This window comes from Ambystoma mexicanum, chromosome 5p (genome assembly GCF_040938575.1).
Source record: "Ambystoma mexicanum isolate Mex_15411 chromosome 5p, UKY_AmexF1_1, whole genome shotgun sequence".
In the NCBI taxonomy this organism is placed as follows: domain Eukaryota; kingdom Metazoa; phylum Chordata; class Amphibia; order Caudata; family Ambystomatidae; genus Ambystoma; species Ambystoma mexicanum.
Window position 1 is genome coordinate 973,117,934 of NC_090930.1, and position 19,253 is coordinate 973,137,186.

Genomic DNA, 19,253 nt, shown 5'->3' on the forward strand with positions numbered 1-19,253 from the left:
TAACCGATCACACACACATTGCAGCAGCGAGTGCTCAACACGCTGAGCTATCTTACTAGCTATTGCTATCAGAAAACCAGCCACTCCAGAAACAAAGAGCCACATGCTGCTGGCCACAGCCCAGGATCCTCAGTTTAATTTATTTTTTTCTTTAAGGGTAGCAAGGGAGACCACAGGGGTAGCAAGGGAGACCTGGGGGTTGCAGGTGCGACCCCTAAATAACGTCCCTGGTGTGGTGCCATTGCTGCATCCTCGTGGAAAGAAGGAGCATGATGAAAAATGAAGCCGGGCAATATCCGTACAGGACTGAGTTTAGTGCAAAACATCAGTCAGTGCGTGTCTCAAAGGTGGACAGTTCAGTGGGTTTATAAATGTGGCAGGTGTGCAGGATTTTGCATTTTGGGACACGTAGTTTTCTTTTCAGTATGTTTAAAACAAAGCTACCGGGTGTTATTTTAGCAGAACATGTTATCAATGCGGATGTAAAGGTTATCAAGTTGCCACGATTGGGGATGTGGCAAGGACGCTTTAGGAAGCATTAGGATAGGGCTGGAAATGGAAAGGTAAATATGTGTGGCAAGTAACGTTTGGAAGGTCTGACGGCAAGCGCGTCAGTGGCGCAGTCGGTTAGACTCCTGCTTCACTGTTTAGCCTTATTGCGATTTCTCACACTGAAGTAGCTGCTTGTAGGTGATTAAGTGCTAACGAGGGGAAAAACACACCGACATTGGGTCACATTTAATGATTTCGGGGACAGAACCGGGTACCCTTTTGTGTTGAAGGTCACAGCAGTGCCATCAAGGCTAAGAGTGGGCGGAAATGGGTAAATACCTTTTTCTAAAATGTGAGCAGTAAATCTGATTGTATTGTTGACGTCGATGGTGTTAATGTGTCAGCAGGTATAAGTGACACCATGGTAAGTGAAGGATGGACAAGCAATTTGCCCTTGGGGCGTGGGGTGGGGGGGTCGGAGCCAGGAAAGGAGTTGTTGAAAATGGTGTTGGGGAACGCCCGAGTTTCAGGGCCAAAGGAGAGCCCAGGGCAACATGAACGCGTTTGTCAGGAAGTAAGTCCAGTCACAGCAGCACATGTTGGAATGCTGGTTTGCCAATGGAGAATATGTACAGATTGGGGGCGATTGCCTAAAGTTCCTGCAGTGTTGCATGCCAAATTTCCTGGTAAGGTAGCTCAGCAAGTTAAAACCGTGGAACTGAAATCCATGTGGGACTTAACAGTCACAGGTATGAATATGCTACTACTGCTTAGACTCTCACTTCACTGAGGTTGGCTTTCTAAAGCTGCTATTTAAATCACCTGTCGCTGCACTTTGATGCAGCCCATTCACTGAGCTTGGCATTCCAATCCTGCATGTAACCTACTTGTCCATGCATATTGTTGTAGCCCCTTCACTGAGACTGGCTTTCCAATTCTGCATTTACAGTCTTTATCATACTACTACTCCCACTGAGGCAGAGGCCCTTATAGTTCCCCCAACCACAGTAACTGCTTTTGATTTATTTACTTCAACACAGAGGCCCCTCAGGTTCCCCCATTAGGAGAACTGCTTTTGACTTGCTTCAGGAGTATTACACAACGTTTACATTTGGAAGATATATAAAAAAAGTGCAGAGGAAGATAATGAGGGGATAAATACCTGTCTAGAAAATGCAGCACACTTGGGTAATAACATGTGGTATCAGCACATGAAAAATGTGGGAGAAAAGACATCTAAGGAGAGTTTCTACGTCTGTGCTCTCATGCCATGAATGCAGCGCAAACTTATCTCTACAGAAGTTATAGAACACGATGCAAGATGCCACGTTCATTTTGCAGCATGTATGACCAGAGGACAATTCCAGGGAAGTTGGGCTACTTTGCGATGGAGATCGAAATGGTCATTTTCGTTTCAAGATGATTATACCAAGACTTCACAGATGGAAAAGCAACCTGGATGGGAGAGCAAGATGCATGTGTATCCTGCAGAAGGACAGGAAGAGGCAGTTGTGAAAGACATGAAGAGAATGGAATGTCCTGATATAACGGAGATAGCTGGATCACCTGGATGTTGGGAATGAACTCAAGTCTTAATCTATGGACAAGTGAAGTCCAAGAAGGTATGGGAAGGAGGGCTGATGTCCTGTGCAGCTCATCTACTGAAGTCAGAATATGTACAAGTGGTACAGAGAGTAAACAACGGATGTTTGAAGTCATGGGCTAAGCATGCCAAACTGTTGACATAGGTAAAAGACGAATTGGGTCCAATGATTATGATTCCATTGGCGAATGCGACATTGTGCTTCCGAAGAGAAGGAAGAACTCGTGTGGGAGATGATAAAGGCTGCAAAACTACAGTTGATGTTTCCAGGATGGGAGCAGGGACAGCCATCCTGATGGATCGTTATTGGGCTTGCGGGCCTAGAGCCTACATGAAACTGCCAAAGGATTGGGGTGGAACGTGTTCCTTGGTGCTTATTCATGTTACAGCATTAGTGATTTCTCAGAGTGACTTGAACATTGGAGAATTTCCGAAAGTAGATGCCCATTTGAGAAAGAGAAGAGCACTTGAATTTCTCAATCGAACCAGAAGGGAGAACTATTTCTCAGCCAAGTCTATAGAAGCCTTTGAATCCATTCCGTATGAACACAGATTGTTTGGCAAGACTGCCTCAATATTCACGACTATCTTCATGCCTAGGATCCAGACGATGGCCAATGCCAAATGGTTGCAAATTAACAGATGGGAGCTTCTGCAAACAATCAACACCACCTTAAATCACGGAAGAGCTGAGGGCTGTACGACTGATGATCCTACAGAAAAGATATGTCTTTGACATGATCACGGTGATGGAAGGAGGAGTTTGTGCCAAAATTGGGCCATCATGTTGCATATTCATACCTTCTCATGATGCAGAGAATGTGACCTTGAGAGAAGCCATAACGCTGTTGACAAAACTGCATAACCAGATGGAAGATGAAACAGAGGACATTGCAGATGACAGTTGTGATTTGCGTCCATATTTTCATGGATTGCCCAGTGGATGGCAAACATCTTCAAGTTTCTTGGAGCAGTATTAGTGATGGAGATGTTTGGATTCTGTGCGATCAAGATAATAATTGCCCAATGTAAGAAGACCACAAAGAAAGCAGTACGAATGAAGATCATGATCGATGTCCAATCATGGTTTGGACCCAATGAGTTGACTGCTGAAGATGTCAGAAAATACATAGAGGCCAGCAATGTGGCACCTGAAGGAACAAAGTTCCTGTATCTGAAGAATCATAAAAAGTATGTGGGATGATGGGTTTATTTTAACCAGAATCGACAGTGCAGCTATATGATCTGGAGTGTGGATGAACATGTTAAATCAGCCAGCACCCTGAGGGGGGTGATGAAGATCTGGACTCCAAAGAAGTACTTATTCAAGAGAAAATATCAAGATGTGGAAACTGGTGAAGAGTTGGTCAATGACTCAACCAGAGGGGGGAGTAGAGAGGAGCAGCTGCATGCCTATGCAAGAAATCCTGCCCCCCCTACCTCCTGTATGTTGGAAGCCAGAGATTGTGCCATGCTTGACACCAGCAGTTGTGACCATAGCATGACGAATATTCGAAAAAAGGTACCCTCTGAGGAAGCCCTACCAAATGTATTCCCAAAGAGACGACAATCTGAGGGCGGAGCTCCCCCTAAAGGAATATGAAAAAGAGCAAAAGAGGAGCTAGTGACATCACAAAAGACAAAAGTGACGCCTTGAGAAGACTGGTTGAAGAGAATGTTTGGACCGTATAGAAACTGATGACGAAGTAAAGAATCAAGTAAACTTTCATAAGCAGAGAGACGATTGTGCACGTGTAATGCATTGCAGAAAATGTAAGCCATTCAATAACAGTAGAGATGCAGCAACGCAAGTAGACTAAGTGATAATAGGAGCTAGCTATACATAGTGAATAGACTCCAGGTGAAGCCACCATTGTATAGAAGCTGGACATCGGTGTCATGAATTTAGTAAGCCCTGACCCACGGAGAAGAAAGGCTGAGAGCTGTCTCGCAGCAAGAACTAGCTGAAATCGCAGACTTAAATGGCAAAGCTGTCTGGCCTGGTATCAAAATTGGAGCAAGCCAAGGCCGGTTATCTATTCTCAAGGCAGTGAATGTGAAACGCTGAAACATCCCTTGTTAGGTGCAAAGAAAGAACACCAATTGTTCCAAGTTTTATTCAATTAAGACATTTAAATGCTACAAAATGGACCAAATTGTGGTCTCCTGTCACGTGAGCCAAGGATGGAAATAAAGTTGAGCTTGGAGTTCTAAAACAGCGATATTGTGTGATCGCACTCCATTATATTCCCCGAGACAAGAATACTTTGCAAGGCCAAGTTCAAAGGCAATCTTCATGGCAGAAGGCATAGGTGATGAGAGACGTTGGGCTAATTGGATGAGGGGGTAAAGTTGAGTCCACCTCCTGGCACCTGGGTATTAGCTTATGTGCTGCTAAGTGAACCGAATATTCCAGACATGGAACGAGCGTGCCAACCAATTGTAGAGGGTCATATGATGAAGGGCCTTGTAGTTTGAGAGCCAATGATATACAGTGTTGAAGATGACTTGCACTAGAGGTAGGCATAAATTGTCCACCTGACAGTAGACATCCAATCACAACCTCACCCCTTATAGAATGTATACTTAGATATTCCTCTTGAGCCTATCAAAACTCCTCGTAGGTTTTTCTCATTTTCTAATTTGCCACGTAGTATGACGTCACTTATGACACATTTTTAGTATAAAGATGTGATTTTTTGTAAAATGTACTGTGAGTTTCAGCGAACGTCCATTGATGTCCGTTGCAACTCCCTGTTTTAGAGAGAGTTGCTAATAAAAGAGAAATACTTTGCCATCTTCCTGAGTTGGTTTGATTATTTGGTGTCAGAGTTATTCTGCATCCCATCCATTCCATGCATGCTATCCAAAGGGCTCTAAGCTCAGCAGTTTCACTGGGGTGCTGCCATTTCTAACGGGGGACCTTGTGCAGAATCATCGGGATGCAGACATTACTTACGGGGAAACCTTGCACAAATTTGCAGGGGTGCAGCAGTTACTTAGGGGGCACTTTGCACAGTTTTGCATGAGTGCATCCATTATTTATGGGGGAGCTCTCACAGTTTTGAAGGGGCGCAGCTGTTACTTAGGGCATACGTTGTGCAGATTTGAAGGGTGATGCCATTACTTGGGGACAACCTCACGCATTTTCGCAGTGGTGCAGCCGTTACTTATGGGTTAGCTTGCGCAGTTTAGCAGGGGTTCAGCCGTTACTTACGGGGGACCTCTCGCAGAATCGCTGGGGTGCAGACGTTACTTACGGAGGACCTTGCGCAGATTTTCAGGGGTGCAGCCGTTACTTAGGGGGACCTTGCACAGTTTTGCATGAGTGCATTCATTATTTACAGGGGAGCTTGCACAGTTTCTCAGGGGTGCTGCTGTTACTTAAGTGAGACCTTGCACAGATTTGCATGGGTTCAGCTGTTACTTAGCGGCGACCTCGTGCATTTTTGCAGTGGTGCAGCCGATGCTTACGGGGGAGTTCACGCAGTTTCGCTGGGGTGCAGCCATTACTTACGGAGGACCTTGCTCAGATTCACAGGGGTTCTGCCTTGACTTAAAGTGGACAGCGTGCAGTGCCACCTAGGTTCTGGATGGTCGGTTAGTGGCAGACGCGGAGGTTTGCACAAAGGTTTATCTATGGCTCGGGTTTTGGTATGCATAAGGGCGTGTTGTTGGCGTTCCTCACGTAGCTTGGTTTTCTTTGGGGGTCCGGTTGATTTGCACTTTGGGATCCATGAATACGCGGAGCGCTCATAGAAAACTTTGCGCAAAAGGATGCACAAATTAATTTTCAGCATGGGGACTTTCGGGATCAATGCACACTTTTCTACGAATGGGGTCCTTAGAGTGGAGGAGCCACCCATATATGGGTTGTGTACTACTTTAATGTTAAAGTTGGGGTCTTTTAAGGATGATTTATTTATTTATTTATTCATATTTGTAGAGCGCACAACAGGCCAGGGCCATTGTGGCGCTTTGAATGAACATCACTTAGTTACATATCAGAAACATACAGGCACAGTTGATATAAACTTTGCATGGAACAGTTTATGAGAGCAGGTAGAAGGGGTGGAGGGGTGAGGAGTGGGAAAGAAGAGGCAGGTTAATTGAAAAGAGCAGTTTTAAGGTTTCTTCGAAAGGCAGGGAGAGAGGTTTCTGCTCTGATGGCAGTGGGGAGTGCATTCCAGAGGTTAGGTGCTATGTATGTGAAGCCTATCCCTCCTGCTTTGGCCCTGTTAATGCGCGGTACAGTGAGTAGGTTGGTGTAGCTTGATCTAGTAGGCCTGCTTGAGATGGATCTGGATAGCGTGTCTGAGAGATAGGGTGGTGCTGTGTAGTTAATGCATTTATGAGTGGTCGTGAGGATTTTGAATGTGATGCGGTCTTTGACTGGGAGCCAGTGAACCGACTTTCTTACTTGTGAAATGCGGTCTCTCTTGGGAATACTTAATGCAGTTCTTAGGGAGTTATTTTGGGTGATTTGGAGTCGGTTTAAATTTTTTATGGAGGTGCCAGCTAGGAGCGCGTTGCAATAGTCGAGCTTAGCCCCTGTGGTGGCTCTAGCTATGGAGAGGCAGTTTTCCTTAGTTAAGGAGGGTTTAATGGCGTTGATAAGTTATGATATGATATGATATGGCATTTGTAACGCGCCTATACACAAGTGTTTCAAGGCGCAAGAAGTTTAGTACTTAGGGTGGAGGCAGAGACGATGGCGTTGACTTGTTTGTTCATAGACATGGTAACGTTAATGTGTACCCCTGAAGTTTTAACTGAGGATAAGACTAGGATGATGCAGTTCTCAATGCTGAAATTGGAGTAAAGACAGTCTAGCTTGGCTAGAGTGGCCTTTTGACCAAGAATGAGAATCTCTGTCTTGTCCCCGTTAAGGCATAGGCCGTAAGTGGCCATCGACGCTTGGATAGTGGAGTAAATTTGCCTTAAGGCTTTAACGTCTTGGTGATATTCAGCGGTTAAGGGAAGGAGCTTTTGGGTATCATCAGCATAATTTGTGTATGCGATCCCAAGTGTATCGAGTTTATCAAAAAGGGGCTTTTTGAAGAGATTATATAGTGTGGGAGCCATGCATGATCCTTGTGGGACACCACAGTGGATGATGGTGGGAGCTGCATTGGCTGTGTTAGAGAAGACTTTCATTGCTCTTCCTTCTAGGAAGGAAGTGATCCAGGAAGCTGCTTGGTCGGAAAAGTGTGCTGCATGCGTGAGGTGTGTGGTGAGTGTTTTGTGATCCACAAGATCGAACGCTGCTGAGAGGTCTAGGAGGAGGAGGAGGAGTACAGGCTTGCCATTGTCAAGGATTTTGGTGATTTGTTTTTTTAGATCCAGCAAGGCGGTTTCGGTTCCGTGCCCTTTACGGAATCCCGACTGTCTTTTGCCTAGGATGGAGTTGGTTTCTAGGTAGAGTTGGATCTGGCAGTGAGCAGCCTTGTCCAGTAATTTGAGAAGAAATGGGATGGTTGTTATGGGCCGATAGTTGTTCGGCTGGGAGGGGTCTAGGGTAGGCTTTTTTAAGAGGGGACGCACCCATGTCTCTTTAAGGCTGACTAAGACAATGCCTGTTTTAAAGGAAGAGTTGATGAAGGTGGTCAGTAGTGGAGCAAGTGGCTTGGCACACTCCTTGATGATTTTAGGGGGGCATACATCACGATGGTTTCAGATGTCTGAGGATGTCTATGACTTCTGACTCAGAGATGTGTTTAAAGGTGAATTTGGAGCTGTTGATATTTTCCTTGATGTGATGGGTCTGTATAGGCTGGTTTTGGTTCAGTAAGGCATTGTACTGGTCTCGGATTTTGTTTTGTAGGAGGTCTATTTTATGGAGCATGGTAGCTTGAATTCTATTGCACCAAGCTTCATCTTTAACGATCTCGTTAGTGGAAATCGGCGGATCTGTAAGTTCATTAAAGTTGGAAAAGAGGTCTTTGGATTGAGAGTTGGCTTCCAATATTCGGCGATTATATGCTTCAGATTTGGCATTGAATATGGCGTCTTTGTTTTTTTTGGCCGTGACTTTAAAATTGTCTTCAGTGGTGTTACAGGGGTTTGCCTGCCAATTTTTGAGCGCCAGTCGCTTGTTATTGCGTAGGGTTTTCAGGTCTTCTGTGCACCAGGAATTAGAGGGGAGGACTTCTTTTCTTTCTTATCTTCAAGAGGGGCAATGGCATTGATTGCGTGGGTAAGGGTGTCCTTAAATATATCCGCTAGGATCGTGTGTTGCCTAATTGCGCACTAACTGGGTACCTCACCATTGAAATATTGTTTATGTTTAATGCCCAATAAGCTGATGTGGATTTGAACTAGGACCTGCGGGGCGGTGCAGAGATAGTTGTACGGGTTATTGTTCACACAACAATATGTGTGTCTATAGAAAGCTTGGTGGCTCTCGTCCACCCAGCAATGGTTGCAATGAATGTGTTACAATAATTATGCCTCTCACTGGTATTACAGGGGGCTTGGTTTGTGTAAGTGAATATGTGACTTAGTTCAGTTAAGGTATGGCCAGTCACACTACGTTTGGACAACTAGTATAGGGGCGCTGTTGCGTTGGCCTTGTAGGCAAGGCTTGTGGTAAATCGAGGGCCTCCTTCCCCTAGGGTGTGACAGAGTTTTCTCATCTCATTGCGGTCAGCACAGATTGATTAGCGCCAACCATTTGCTGGCAACGAAGGGCGTGATAGAGTTGGCAGGTGCATGTAGTTTATACAATGGTGACCTAACACGGGCACGTCCCTGCGCATAACAATTTAAGCCTGTCTCAGGTGTTTGCTGAAGGCGCAGCGTTGGTGAATTGAAAGGGAAATGCAATTGTGTGTCTGTCACAGTGTACGGCTAATGACGTTTGGGCAAGCCTCCAACGTAAGAGGAGTTCTTAGGGTCTGGCATAAGCACCCCTTTCGAATAGTTCACGAACGTACCATTGGATGAATATTGACACGCGCCTCGCCCACAGATACACATCCCTTTATCAGCCAGGGGTGGCGGTGGGGATCAATTGGTAAAGGGGAAGGGAGGAGATGGCACCTCGGTTTGCCCCCTGGGGGCGGCAGCAAGGGCAGCTTGTATGGCGAGAGCTCCAAAGGACACATTTTAAAAACATCAGATGGTGGGGGTGTAGCTCAATGTTTAAATGTGGTGGGGTGAGGGGGGCCACCACAAGGTCACCGGTTCATGTTCTGATCCCTCTCTCCAGCACACAGGTGGTTGTCAATGGGGCATTGTATCCTAAAGGCACCACTACTGCTACGGGGATGTGGTGCCATTGCTGCATCCTCGTGGAAAGAAGGAGCATGATGAAAAATGAAGCCGGGCAATATCCGTACAGGACTGAGTTTAGTGCAAAACATCTGTCAGTGCGCGTCTACAGGGGCCCCCGCAGCCCCCGCGGTGCGGGGGGGGCCCGCTAGCACATGTCCTGGGAGGGGGCCCCACTTGAAAAAAAATGAAAAAAAATATTTTTTCCAAATCTTTTTTTTTTCATTTCTTTTTTAAATCACTTTGCCTTCATAAAGAAATTATTGCTGTAACAGAAATAATGTCTTTATGAAGTCAGAGTGACTTCAAAAAGAAACAATCAGCCTCATTACAAGTTTGGCTGTAGACTTGCCGGTAAAACCGCCAGGCTGCCGCCAAACTTGCGCTTTTTTCCAGCATCCGCGAATGGGCAATTACCGGGTCGTTACGGCCCCGCTGGACCTGGTAATTGCCTATTTGCGGGCAGCGGAAAAAAAAATGCTCCCCATTCCCATTTGATCCCCATAGGGTTCAATGGGAATGAGGAGATCGGATGCACCGGCACCATTCAGAATGGTGCCGGTGCACCCGACATGCTCTGCTCACGGGTGCCGGTACGCCCGCCAGGTCAGACCTGGCAGGCGGGAAGGCACCCACAAGCAGAACTCCTAGTTTGCCGGTCTGGTAACAACAGTACCGGCAAGCTTACCGGTACCGTTGTTACCGAACCGGCAAACTTATACTGAGGCCCAATTTCTTTTTGAAGTAATAGGGCTCCCCTCAACCCTATGACGTGTGAGTGTATGGTGAAAGGGTGCACACTTAAATGTAAGGATGGCTGGTGTGCATGCGTGTATACGGTGAATGGTGTTTGTGCTTGTGCTCAGGGGCGCAACAAAACCTACATTTCAGGGGGCTGATGCTTCAAATGTTGGGGGAGGCGCTAACTTCACGGGTGGTGGGGGGGGCAAACTTTTTTGTGTGGGGTCATCTAATTTCTTTACGCATTTTAATTAGACTATTCTAGTGCAGCTTCAATGTTACAAGCAGTTAACTCTCTCCTTTAAGTGTGAAAGCACCCACTTATGAACTGTTGTGAGAATGAATGGTCTCCTGTTCCATTTCTACACTTCCAATCACTTCCCTGCCATGAAAGTGCTAAACACACATCACAATTTCAATTGCCTAAAAGATTTGGCATTTGAATGCAGGTACTAACAGTGAAATGCTTTACGTTAGTAACTGCTTGGCCCTTGTTAACCCAGGTGCCGTTTAACATTGGTGTCCTGTTCTGTCCGGCAACTGCTCTGAAGGTCAGCCAGGTTGAGTCAACATAGCCCAAAATTACTGGGGGCGAGTGTTGCAGCCCATTCAACTGAATATTGTTAAGACCCTACTTGTGTTTATTGCCTTAATTATTGGTAATCGTCATTACTCCTAGCCCTATTCTTCCTTGTCTCTGTAATTGTGTATGAGGCAGTACTTGCCTCATACACAAGCACTGGGATGAGGTAGACGTACATGGAGGTAATGCCTGATTTAGCTACCTGTATCTTCATTACTCCTAATCCCACTCTTTCTCATCCCAGTACTTACCTATGAGGCCAGGAGCCTCAAACGTAAGCTCTAGGACAAGGATGAGGGACGTGAAGGTAATTCTGGGCCAAGGAACTGATTTTGGAGGTTGGGGTAGGGCATTGGAGGGAGAGGGCATGTGTGGGAGGTGGGATTGTGCGATAAATCATAATGGTTGTCCATGTCCAGGCTAAGCAGGCATGATATGTGGTATTAGTGGCTAGAGGGGCATTTTGGTGCAGCTAGTCTAGTTATTCTTCAATTTGGTATGACCTTTTTTTAACTGTGCATTTCTGATAAAGCAGTCCTGCTAAGTGTAATTACATGGCTAGATTGTCATTTGGGTGCTGCCAGTCTAGCCATTCCTTACTGCAGCATTGTATATTTTTTTGAGCATCTGTGATAAAATGATATGATAGAAGTCTATTATAACACGCCTGTACACAAGTGATTCTTGGCGCGACAAGCAATGGAGTGAAGATAGAGGGAGTGACAAGACAAATGATCTTACTAGGCCTTGTGTCATTCAAATCGTGCAAGTGCGAGAATGAGTAATGCAAGGGGAAATGGAGGGGGGAGTGCAAGGAAGAAGGGCGGGGAAAACAGGGCTGTAATGCTCTGAGTATGTGCAGCCAGGACAGTGCAGCTCTAGGTAGTGCAAGGAGAACAAGGGACTGTAGGGTTACAGTTACAGTCACTAAGTGCGTGGTAGGCCATCGGCAGTGCAAGGGTGACTGATCAAGAAAGAGCCTGGACTCAGTGAGACTCTGAGGGTAGCCAAGCAACCAGTCGGTACATCAGACAGGTAGGTCAGGGAGGTCAGGTAGGTCAGCAGGGGAGGAAGAGAGCAAAAGCAGAGGAGAAGAGGAATGTTTTGAGCTGCTTCCGGACATCAAGTGGTCCGCTAAAGTTTGAGAGGGGCAGGGAGGCCATTCCAGAGGGAGGCATCTGCAGAGGAGAGAGATCTACCACCCCCACTCCCTGCCTGAAGAAGCATCTAGCCCTTAGAGAGTTGGAGGTAGCCGGTTGAAGGGCTAGAGAAAAAAGGTGTTTTGGAAGAGAGAGTTGGTTGTAGTGTGGGCCCGACCCCAGAAAGCCTTGTGGACAATGCAAAGGGCCTTGAACTTTATTCTTGCAACCACCGAGAGCCAGTGGAGAGATTTCAGGGCTGTAGAGATATGATCCCTGGGCTTGTGGCCAAGGACAAGTCTCTCTGTCCTGTTCCGGATAAGTTGCAGAGGGCGGAGAGTAGAGGAAGGTAGCTTGAGAAAGAGGCTGTTGCAGTAGTCCAGCCTAGAGAGAAACAGGGCTCTGAACACAGTGAGCTTCTGGGGAAATTGAGAAAGGGAAGGGTCCCTTTGAGGAGGAGCAGCTGGTAGGTAGTTTGACCTCTTGGCGACTTCCGAGATGCGAGGAGAGAAAGAGAGAGTAGAGTTGAAGATGACACAAAAGGTTTTTTACCTAGCAGGAAGGCGAGGGAAGAGGGCCCAAGGTGGGTGGCCAGAGTGAGAGAGGGAAAGCAGGGGCAGGGATCCCAATGAGAAGGATCTCAGTCTTAATGGCACTAACGTCGATATCGTTGGAGGTCCACCAATCCTGAATCACGGATAGACAGTCAGGAATGAGCAAGAGATGAGAGGAGCCTGAAGGAAAGCTGAGTGCCATTTGCATAACACTGAAAGTTAGAGGAAAAGGTAGAGATCAGGTGGGAAAAAGGGGCCAAGTAGAGGTTGAAAAACCAGGGTGAGAGGATAGAGCCCTGGGAAATGCCACAAGTAGAGAGAGAGAGGTGATGGAAAAAAAGGGACCAAGTTGGACCTGGGAGGGGCAGTCCAAGAGGAAGGAGGTCAGCCACTCCAGACCCTGATCCGTGATGCCCAGGTTCTCACAGAGTCGATTGATCAGGATGGCGTGGTTGACTGTGTCGAAAGTCGAGGAAAGATCACGGAGGATTAGGACAGAAGGAATGCTGGAATCAAGGTTAGAGAGCAGATCATCACAGGTATTCAGGAGAGATGTTTCTGTGCCTCTGGCAGCTCTGGAGCTAGACTTATGGTCATGGAGAAAACCAACAGATTCAACATGGAGAGTAAGCTGGGAGATGGCCAGCTTTTTTCCAATAGTTTTCCCAGGAAAGGTGTGATGGAGATTGGGCGATAGTTTGCCAGACAGGTAGGATCGGCAGACTGCTTCTTGAGGAGTGGGTGCACAAGGGAGTGCTTAAGGGGAGAGGGGAACGTTACAGTGGTGAAAGAGTGATTACAGAAATTGGCCTAGGTGCAGCGAGGGAGTCAATATGGCCCTTGATGGTTCTGGAGGAGCAGGGGAGCACCTGTTTGGACGACACTTTCATGGATCGGACTTGTCTAGAAACCTTGTCAGGTGTTGTCAGAGAGAAAGAGGTGAAAGGAGGAGGAGAGGTAGAGATGGCCAAAGGGGGGCCGAGAGAGGAGGAGGGGGAGGAAGAGGAGATAGTGGACAGGATGTCCTGAGTTTTAGCTGAGAAGTGAGAGGCCAGAGCCATACAGAGGGCCTGGGAGGGAACCGGAGAGGTGGAGACCGCAACAGGATTGACCAGTTCAGAGAAGATTTTTAAGAGTTTGGCCGTGTTGTTCGACGCAGCAGAGACCCGGGCTTCGATGTGTGCTCTCTTCTTGATGAGTGTTATTGCTTCGACTGGCATTTTTGTGCATCGAGTCTAGGTCTGTATAAATGTGGCCTGGCATGCTTTACTGTAATTTCATAACGCGTCTACACTGGTCTACATTGTGCAGCCAGTGGGATATGTTTTCAATGTGGCATGGCATTTTTAATAGCAAAACATTAATGTTCCTGTGCACCGTTGGTGACCTGCATATATTGGATTGGTGTTACCCTACAAAACAATTGCAAACACTCTGGCTTTTTGGCCAATTATTCTCAGAAAGTGTGCTGTATATTGCATTAAAACACATATTTATATCTTTCTCCTAGGACAGTGTGCGTCATACCCTTCAGCAGCACGTTCATGCGTATTGTGCAAGCGTGATAATCTAGGCCGGCCCAGAGTGTGGCACGACCGTGATTTGTTGCCGAGATGGGGGGGCCCCCTCAGCATGGTTCGCAGGGGGGCCCCCACATTTTGTGTTACGCCACTGCTCAAAGGTAGACAGTGCAGGTTTATAAATGTGTCAGGTGTGCAGGACTTTACATTTTGGGACACGTAGTTTTCTTTTCAGTATGTTTAAAAAAAAAGCTGCACGGGTGTTATTTTAGCAGAGCGTGTTATCAATACGGATTTACAGGTTATCACGTTACCACGATTGGGTATGTGGCAAGGAAGCTTTAGGAAGCATTAGGATAGGGCTGGAAATAGAAATGAAAATATTTGGGGCAATACATAACGTTCGGAAGGTCTGACGGCAAGCGCGTCAGTGGCGCAGTCGGTTAAACTCCTGCTTCACTCTGTAGCCTTATTGCGATTTCTCACACTGAAGTAGCTGCGGGCAGGGGGGTGCTTGTAGGCGGTTAAGTGCTAACGAGGGGGTAAACACACTGACATTGGGTCACATTTAATGATTTCGGGGACAGAAGCGTGTACCCTTTTGTGTTGTAGGTCGCAGCAGTGGCATCAAGGTTAAAGAGAGGGCGGAAATAGGTAAATACCTTTTCTAAAATGTGAGCAGTAAATCTGCGTGCTTATAGGTTCACTTGAATGGCAGTAACAGCTTTGGCAACTATAATTGCAGGACGCCCATTGCAGTTAATAACAAAAGACGTGTATTATACTAGGAGCGGTTGGGTCTCATCACTGAAACGGGATTATGGGGATAGCCTGATTGTATTGTCGATGGTGTTAATGTGTGGGCAGGTATAAGTGAAACCATGGTAAGTGAAGGATTGCCGAGCAATTTGCCTTTCGACGGGAGGGGATGGGGGGTGGGGGGTCAGAGTCCAGGAAAGGAGTGCTTTAAAATGGTGTAGGGGGAATGCCCGAGTTTCAGGGCCACGGGAGAGCTCAGGGCAACATGAACGCGTTTGTCAGGAAGTAAGACCACTCACAGGAGCACATGTTGGAATGCCGGTTTGTCAATGGAGAATGTGTACATATTGGGGGGATTGCCTAAAGTTCCTGTAGTGTTGCATGGCAAATTTCCTGGTAAGGTAGCTCAGCAAGTTAAAACCGTGGAACTGAAATCCATGTGTGACTTCAAGGTCACAGGTTTGAACATGCTACCGCTGCTTTGACTCTCACTTCACTGAGGTTGGCTTTCCAATTCTGCATTTAACTTACCTGTCCCTGCACGTGATGTGGCCCCTTCGCTGGGCTTGGCATTCCAACCCTGCATCCAACCTACATGTCCATGCATATTGTTGCTGCCCCTTCACTGAGGTTGACTTTCCAATTCTGCATCTAACCCGCCTCTCCCTGCATATTGATGTTGCCCCCTGCACCCCGAGGTGAGGCGTTCCCAATTATGCACTCACTCCAATGTTTCTACCTTGCCAGCCTTGCGCTGTGTTGCCCCTGTTCCCTTGCACTTCACGTACCCCCTCCCCTGTACTTATTACAGCACGTGCACGATCCAAATGACTCAAGGCCTAGTAGGGCCGTTTCTGTTTTTGTCCCTGTCCCCCCCAACCCCTTGTCTTGTTGTGCCTTGAAACACCATGTGATGTATAGGCCCATTATAAATAACCAATAACAGAAATGAAAAAAAGAAAAAGAACATCACGGGCACGGCTGACTCAGCCTTACATTTTGCCAAAGTAGACAATAAATACCGATTTTGATTGTATAATAGTCTGTGTAGAGAGAAATGGTCTATATTGAATTGGCAAAAAGTTGTGTATGAATTATATAATTACACTAATTAAAGGAACTTGGTTGCAGTGAAAGGGCGGCAGCCGATGCATCGGTTTACCCGTGCCGAGTTCGGGAGCACATAAGAGTGATGATAATGTGCGCATGTTTTTTGTGAATTGCGTCACTGGGCATAAGGACCGTACCAGTCCAGGAACTGGTTGATGGTGATTTTCCAGGTGAAATTTGTGAAGTGAGGGAACTTGTGAAGTGTGGGAACGCCCCCTGTAAAACGGTGAATAGCAGCATGACCTGGTCAATGGGATTGAGGTTGTGAATGTAATGACTAAACTGCTAATTTTGTCGGTTATGCCACAGGAACCAAGGACCAGCGAGAGCATCGGCAAACAAAGGTTCTGTTTCAGGTAACAGCCCAGTGGACGATTGATGAGAGCACGTGCTGAGTGGCCCAGGTATGGTGGGTTCGCATGTGTGGAGAAGGGGCCCATGTATGCTGTAATAGCAGGTTACATTAAGATATCTGCATGGTCCAGGTGAACAATGCTCACTGCAAAGAAGGGTCTATTTGTAGTTTCCAGGTGAGAGATGCATATTGCATAGAGAAATTCCAGAAGTCTATCCTGAGAGTTGGGAGACAAGGGAGCAGTTCAAGATGGAATGGTGGCAGCTGGTGACGTGGACCAGAGGCTCTGGGACCTTTAGCTAGGTCCAGGTACCAGCGTAGCAGCATTACGTTCTCGAAGGTGGGGGTCTGTAGACGATAAGATTAGCGATGGGCTGCGAGGGCCACCCAGAAGTGAGTACAGGATAAGGGACACGCACTTTTAACAATAGGGAGCAGTTGGACTCCTCAATGACTGCTAAGTGGCCCGGGGCTGTGCTCCATATAGTTAATGGGAGTAACCTCCCGGGAATGGTAAGTGCCACCTGGGAGTAGGTAAGGTGGAAGTGACAGGTGTCCCTGGCAGTGGATGAACAGGAATGACAAAGGGTCACCCGGAAGCAATGGCTTACAGCCTGTTCATGGGTAACAGGTGGTGCAGGGATCGCCCGTAAATTGACTATTAGATGGAGTGACCGTTTTATAGCTGGTGGGTGACCATTATTGCGGCAGGTATGTGTTATAACATGTGGCTGGGGAGCACCGAGGTGGTATGGCTGTATATGCCGGGCATACAGGCATGCATTACTGCCCCTTGTGCGCAGGCAGTTAGTGTGGATCGTTGGACCAAGGCTAATGATAGTACACTCTGGGGGTGACAACCTCACTGACCTGGGAAGAGGACGGTTAATAAAGGAAGTGCAGGAGGGCGTCAAGGGCTTGGGGCACATGCTTCCAAAGACTGAGATTTTCAGGTTAGAGGTACTGCCGCAGAACGTGTGGCAAAGTGCATGGACCAATTCGGCCACAGAGAAATATAGAAAGAGGGTGAACAGAAATAGGGAGAAGTTTATGCACATGGAAGGATTGGGTTGCATCAGGCACATGATGTTGTTCGAAAAAGAATCAGTATATTTTGCTATCGACAGGGTTCACTTGTCTGACAAGGGGCACAATGTTTTCTCTTGGATATGTTTGCAGCACTAAAAGTGTCAGGATGTGCCTAAGGAGCTATGGTGAGTAGATTGGATGGAATTAGGTGGAGGCATTGTGGGTCGCGAGTGGGCCACCCCCCCCCCAAAAGCATGGTGGAGTTGCAAGGGCAGTCCTAGAGAAGGAGGTACACTGCGGATGCTATAGCGAGCCATACCCACTTTCGGCATGAGTCAGGATGCGGTTCTATGGGCAATGACACCATATGGGACAGTTGGGACTCCTGAACAACTGATTGCAGTGGCCCGGGACATGATGCATACACTGTTATGGGAGTGACTAGCCTGGCAGTTGGCAAACCAGAGATGGGCCGTTCTCGCTAGACCGGAAACTGGAAGTGACCGTGTCACCCGGAAAAATGTGACAAACCGCACTTAGGAGGGCTCACCTGTTTGTGAGAACTTGAGAATGGCGAGGGCCAACCCTGGGAGGTGTTTTGTATGCCAGGCACACTTGTGGGCTGAGTAGGCTAGGATCGCCCGTTAGGATGACACCAATAAAGTGACCATATTTATTCCAATATGGAAAATTGGCGTCTGTGTAATTATTTGGGTGGTATTACATGTGATGAATGTTAAGCGTTGGGGGCTTCAGTAGGGGCCAGCCCTGCTAAGCAGTTGCCTCAGCCCACGCAGGGGGTGCTAGAGGGACAGTTGTCAATGAGGGCTTCAACTCTGACCCCTTGTATCCAGCTTGCATCCCCTCTTCTGAGAGAGGCGGAAGGGTCATGCCCCCAGTATCTAGCTGGAACCAGCAGGCCCTGGGAAGGCACTTAAAAAGGCCCGGGCTGCAGGAGGTCACCCTTTTTGCAGCCGGGCAGCAGCAGCCACCTTCCCTCCCTCCCAGCTGAGTGTTACAGGTAATGAAGGTTGAGCAGGATTGTTTGTTGCATGCATTAACAGAATTTTCTTTTCAAATAGAGATGTTTTGCAGTGTTTCTAAGATGCTTCTTTCTGTCACAGGTGGAGTTACAAGGGCGGTCCTAGAGAAGGAGGTACGCTGCAGATGCTGCCGTGAGCTATACCCGCTGGCTGCATGAGCCAGGATGGGGTTCGACGGGCACTGAGACCATTAGGGACTGTTGGGACTCCTCAACAACTGATTTGAGTGGCCCTGGACTCGCTCCATACAAGTTTATGGGAGTGACTGGCCTGGCAGTTCTCGCTAGAATGGAAGGACTGCTTGTTATGATGACTCCAATAAAGTGACCATGTGTATTCAAATCAGAAAGATTGTGTAATTATTTGGGAGGCATAACATGTGATGAATGTCACATTTTGGGGGGCTTCAGTAAGGGTTAGCCCTGCTATGTCATTCACTTATGAGTCACCCCTGATGTAAGGTATGCCCTCTTCTGTGAGGGTGTGGGTGCTGGAAGTGACTAGGATATAAAGCCTAGATTGCATGTATAAATGAAGATTACCACATATAATTGAGGCATCACAGCATGTATTTGCAATTTGTTTGTGGTGTCCGCATTGCAAGTGTATAAATACTTAAATTGATCTGTGCCTTACTGCTAGTAAGACAGAGGTCCTTCTCATTGGGACCACTGCTCCTTCTTTTCCTCCCACACTCTGGCTGCCCCATGGGTCTCCTCTCCTCACCCTCCTGTGAGGCAAAAAACTTTGATATCATTTTCGATGCCTCTCTCCTTCTCTACTCACATCACGGACGTTGCCAAGAAGGCCCACTTTCAGCTACACCTCCTCAGAGGTATGCTCCCTTAAGCTCTGGTTCTCTCCAGGCTGCACTACTACAACAGCCTCTTCCTTAATCTACCTAACTCCTCCCTTTGCCCCCTACAACTAATCCAGAATAGGACCTCAAGACTTATCATTGGCATCAAGCCCAGGGATCGCATCTCTCCAGCCCTAAAATCTCCTCACTGGCTCCTGGTTGCTGTGGGGATCAAGTTCAAGACCTCTGCATTA

General features: G+C 47.2%; 1 long non-coding RNA gene across 1 annotated transcript in view; it reads left to right on the forward strand.

The window, feature by feature from the left end:
* Positions 1-18,518, forward strand: part of LOC138481733 (uncharacterized) — a 50,682-nt gene extending 32,164 nt beyond the window's left edge. Inside the window, exons 2-3 of the long non-coding RNA XR_011274365.1 lie at positions 16,083-16,129; positions 18,282-18,518. This is a non-coding gene — a long non-coding RNA (uncharacterized lncRNA). The remainder of the gene's footprint in view (positions 1-16,082; positions 16,130-18,281) is intronic.
* The last annotated feature ends 735 nt before the right edge of the window (positions 18,519-19,253 follow it).